This window comes from Bos indicus, chromosome 7 (assembly GCF_029378745.1).
Source record: "Bos indicus isolate NIAB-ARS_2022 breed Sahiwal x Tharparkar chromosome 7, NIAB-ARS_B.indTharparkar_mat_pri_1.0, whole genome shotgun sequence".
Lineage (NCBI taxonomy): Eukaryota > Metazoa > Chordata > Mammalia > Artiodactyla > Bovidae > Bos > Bos indicus.
The window spans coordinates 6,780,534-6,785,809 of record NC_091766.1 but is presented as its reverse complement, the minus strand read 5'-3'; the positions used below and the strand labels follow the sequence as shown (position 1 = coordinate 6,785,809).

The following is a 5,276-nucleotide window of genomic DNA, read 5'->3' as shown; positions in this document are numbered from 1 at the left end:
ATACTATTCTCTATAGTGGCTGTATCAACTTACATTCCTACCAACAGTGCAAGAGGGTTCCCTTTTCCCCACATCCTCTCCAGCATGTATTGTTTATAGATTTTTGATGATGGCTATTCTGACTGGTTTGAGGTGATACCTGATTGTAGTTTTGATTTGCATTTACTATGCCAAAGCCTTTGACTGTGTGGATCACAATAAACTGTGGAAAATTCTGAAAGAGATGGGAATACCAGACCACCTGACCTGCTTCTTGAGAAATCTGTATGCAGGTCAGGAAGCAACAGTTAGAAATGGACATGGAACAACAGACTGGTTCCAAATAGGGAAAGGAGTACGTCAAGGCTGTATATCGTCACCCTGCTTATTTAACTTATATGTAGAGTACATCATAAGAAACGCTGGACTGGAAGAAGCACAAGCTGGAATCAAGATTGCCAGGAGAAATATCAATAACCTCAGATATGCAGATGACACCACCCTTATGGCAGAAAGTGAAGAGGAACTAAAAAGCCTCTTGATGAAAGTGAAAGAGGAGAGTGAAAAAGTTGGCTTAAAGCTCAACATTCACAAAACTAAGATCATGGCATCTGGTCCCATCACTTCATGGGAAATAGATGGGGAAACAGTGGAAACAGTGTCAGACTTTATTTTTGGGGCTCCAAAATCACTGCAGATGGTGATTGCAGCCATGAAATTAAAAGACACTTACTCCTTGGAAGGAAAGTTATGACAAACCTAGATAGCATATTCAAAAGCAGAGACATTACTTTGCCAACAAAGGTCCGTCTAATCAAGGCTATGGTTTTTCCAGTGGTCATGTATGGATGTGAGAGTTGGACTGTGAAGAAAGCTGAGCACCGAAGAATTGATGCTTTTGAACTGTGGTGTTGGAGAAGACTCTTGAGAGTCCCTTGGACTGCAAGGAGATCCAACTAGTCCATTCTGAAGGAGATCAGCCCTGGGATTTCTTTGGAAGGAAAGATGCTAAAGCTGAAACTCCAGTACTTTGGCCACCTCATGCGAAGAGTTGACTCATTGGAAAAGACTCTGATGCTGGGAGGGATTGGGGGCAGGAGGAGAAGGGGACGACAGAGGATGAGATGGCTGGATGGCATCACTGACTCGATGGACATGAGTCTGAGTGAACTCCGGGAGATGGTGATGGACAGGGAGGCCTGGCGTGCTGTGATTCATGGGGTCGTAAAGAGTCGGACACGACTAAGTGACTGAACTGAACTGAACTGAATTGAATAATAAGTGATGCTGAGCATTTTTTCATGTGCTTATTAGCCATCTGTATGTCTTCTTTGGAGAAAAATCTGTTTAGATCTTCTACCCACTTTGATTGGGTTGTTTGTTTTTCTGATATTGAACTGCATGAGCTGCTTATATATTTTGGAAATTAATCCTTTGTCAGTTGTTTCATTTGCAATTATTTTCTCCCTTTCTGGGGGCTGTCTTTTCATCTTGTTTATGGTTTCCTTTGCTGTGCAAAAACTTTTAAGTTTGCTGTTAAGTCTCGTCAGTTGTGTCCGACTCTGTGTGACCCCATAGACGGCAGCCCACCAGGCTCCTCCTCCATGGGATTTTCCAGACAAAAGTACTGGAGTAGGTTGCCATTTCCTTCTCTTTTGCTGTGCAAAAACTTTTAAGTTTAATTAGGTCCAATAAAAAAGTGGTTAGATGCCATGAAGTAGGAGGCAATGCCTTAACGATATGGCTGTTGTCAGGCCCAAGGGCCTCTTCCATCCTTGTTAAAGGGAGTGCTAACCTTCTCTCCTTTCATACAACACCATATTCTATGTCTCAAGTGGGTGGTCATGACACAGATGTTTGCCTCATAATTCTGTTAAATTGTACATTTTTTTAAAGGAACATTACAAGTATAATATTATAATACCCCCAATTTAATGCATTAAAATCAGATGACTCTAATTCCAGGCAATCAAAATGGTGGAAAGCTCCCGAATTCATTCTTTGAAGGATCCAGCACTTGAATACTAAAACAAGTTAAAGATAGGAAAAAAAAGGCAACTGTAGATGAGCCTTAGTTTAGGGCTTCCAAACAGAATATTCAATTCAGTTCAGTTCAGTCACTCAGTCGTGTCCGACTCTTTACGACACCATGAATCGCAGCACTCCAGGCCTCCCTGTCCATCACCAACTCCCGGAGTTCGCCCAAACTCATGTGCATTGAGTCGGTGATGCCATCCAGCCATCTCATCCTCTGTCATTCCCTTCTCCTCCAGCCCCCAATCCCTCCCAGCATCAGAGTCTTTTCCAATGAGTAAACTGTTTGCATGAGGTGGCCAAAGTACTGGAGTTTCAGCCTCAGCATCAGTCCTTCCAGTGAACACCCAGGACTGGTCTCCTTTAGGATGGACTGGTTGGATCTCCTTTCAGTCCAAGGGACTCACAAGAGTTCTCCAACACCACAGTTCAAAAGCATCAATTCTTTGGCACTCAGCTTTCTTCACAGTCCAACTCTCATATCCATATATGACCACAGGAAAAACCGTAGCCTTGACTAGACGGACCTTTGTTGGCAAAGTAATATCTTTGCTTTTTAATATGCTATCTAGGTTGGTCATAAGTTTCCTTCCAAGGAGTAAGTGTCTTTTAATTTCACGGCTGCAGTCACCATCTGCAGTGATTTTGGAGCCCCCCAAAATAAAGTCTGACACTGTTTCCACTGTTTCCCCATCTATTTCCCGTGAACGCAGAGTTCCAAAGAATAGCAAGGAGAGATAAGAAAGCCTTCCTCAGCGATCAATGCAAAGAAATAGAGGAAAACAATAGAATGGGAAAGACTAGAGATCTCTTCAAGAAAATTTAGAGATACCAAGGGAACATTTCATGCAAAGATGGGCACAATAAAGGACAGAAATGGTATGGTGCTGGGGACCAGCTTCAGCAGAGTCCAGGGATACCCTCAAGATGAACGGCGTTGGTGAATGAATGACATGGGGAGGCCAAGCTTCGGTGAGCGAGGCCCATAACTTTATTTTCAAAAGGAGCTTTTATACCCTGACTTGTACATAGAGGGAAATGAAAGATGTAAGGTCATGTAGAGTCAGCCCAAACACTCCAGCAGTTTTGTCCTTATCAAAACCAGAATTTTTTCCATTATGGAAATTATGCCTTTCCATAAATAAGGGTTTTATGTTATTTATTATATTTTGGCCTGGAGGCCTGTTGACATTTTATGACCCTTTTTTGATAAAGGTTGATCAACCAGAAAACTTGTTTTCCCTTGAAGTGTTTTTTCTTTATATTTTTAATCTGTATCAGTCTCAGAAAGTACTAAACAGAGTTACATTCTCACGGAGCAAAGGTGCAGTGGGTCACAACAAAGAAAGAACTTATTAGCTCAAAGGCTTGATGTGGTTAATTCCAAGGCCACTACTTGTTTTTCTTACATTCCAACTACATTAACTAACGCACTCCCAGGTGCACAATGGATAAGGGATATGGGAACTTGGCAGCAAGCATTGGCCCAATAATGAAGCCCTTTACCAGTGCTATTTTAATAATTTTTCACCCCTTAAAGGGCTCTATGCCCATTAGGACTTTTAGAATGCTTAGGCTTCCCGTGCCTTTCATGGTTGGGGAGTTGTGAACAATCATGTGCGTTAGTTGTAAGAGTAAGGAAAAACCTGTCAAGCAAGCTAGAATGCCAACAGAGGGGTTAGAATAGAAATATTCCTTTTGTGCCCTGGAGACTTATCAACTTAGAGCCCTAAGTTGATTTTCTCCAGAGAAAGGTGGTCGGGGATAGCCCCCTGCTAATATCAGAAGAGTGGTTGAAAGGCATAATATAGTAGACAGTAGACAGACAGATTTTGGTTTCAGGGCAGATGTTCTAGCAGGTCCAGGGAATCCCTCGAGTCCTGATCCGCTTTTGCCTGTCAGGTCTTCTCCACATGACCTTTGTCATGGGTGGGATCTCCCGTGGTGGCTCCCGGAAGTATGGACCTAACAGAAGCAGAAGATATTAAGAAGAGGTGGCAAGAATACACAGAAGAACTGACAAAAAAGATCTTCACAACCCAGATAATCACGATGGTGTGATCACTCACCTAGAGCCAGATATCGTGGAATGTGAAGTCAAGTGGGCCTTAGGAAGCATCACTACAAACAAAGCTAGTGGAGGTGATGGAATTCCAGTTGAGCTATTTCAAATCCTAAAAGATGATGCTGTGAAAGTGCTGCACTCAATATGCCAGCAAATTTGGAAAACTCAGCAGTGGCCACAGGACTGGAAATGGTCCGTTTTCATTCCAATCCCAAAGAAAGGCAATGCCAAAGAATGCTCAAACTACCACACAATTGCATTCATCTTCCATGCTAGTAAAGTAATGCTTAAAATTTTCCAGGCTAGTCTTCAGCAATACGTGAACCATGAACTTCCAGATATTCAAGCTGGTTTTATAAAAGGCAGAGGAACCAGAGATCAAATTACCAACATCTGCTGGATCATTGAAAAAGCAAGAGAGTTCCAGAAAAACATCTATTTCTGCTTTATTGACTATGCCAAAGCCTTTGACTGTGTGGATCACAATCAACTGTGGAAAATTCTGAAAGAGATGGGAATACAAGACCACCTGACCTGCCTCTTGAGAAATCTGTATGCAGGTCAGGAAGCAACAGTTAGAACTGGACATGGAACAACAGACTGGTTCCACATAGGAAAAGGAGTACATCAAGGCTGTATATTGTCACCCTGCTTATTTAACTTCTATGCAGAGTACATCATGGGAAACGCTGGGCTGGAAGAAGCACAAGCTGAAATCAAGATTGCTGGGAAAAATATCAATAACCTCAGATATGCAGATGACACAACTCTTATGGCAGAAAGTGAAGAGGAACTAAAAAGCCTCTTGTTGAAAGTGAAAGAGGAGAGTGAAAAAGTTGGCTTAATGTTCAACATTCAGAAAACAGAATATTAGCAATCAGAATTGAGTGGTGGTCAATATTACAACATGACCAAGCAGGATTTACTCTTAGGAAAATATCTTTCCACAGAGTCTAATTGAGCCACATAACTCATCCCACCACCAAACTGAACCACATCAGTAAATTTGGGAAAGGAATGCTTAAATATAGCAGACATTTCTAACAGGAACAGGTGTAGAAATAGTCAGAAGCTACTTCCCCTTCACAGAGGAGTCCCATTCACCATCAAGCATCAGAAAGTGCTTCCCAGGTGGCGCTAGTGGTAAAGAATCCACCTGCCAGCACAGGCATAAGAGATGAGTCTCCACACAGAAGAG

The 5,276-nt window shown here is 42.2% G+C and overlaps 1 non-coding gene across 1 annotated transcript; it reads right to left on the bottom strand.

Moving 5' to 3' along the window:
• Positions 1 to 1,670: 1,670 nt before the first annotated feature.
• On the bottom strand, positions 1,671 to 1,796 carry LOC139184300 (U6atac minor spliceosomal RNA). Its single transcript, XR_011567888.1, has one exon. It is a non-coding gene; the product is annotated as a U6atac minor spliceosomal RNA (small nuclear RNA).
• Positions 1,797 to 5,276: the final 3,480 nt, after the last annotated feature.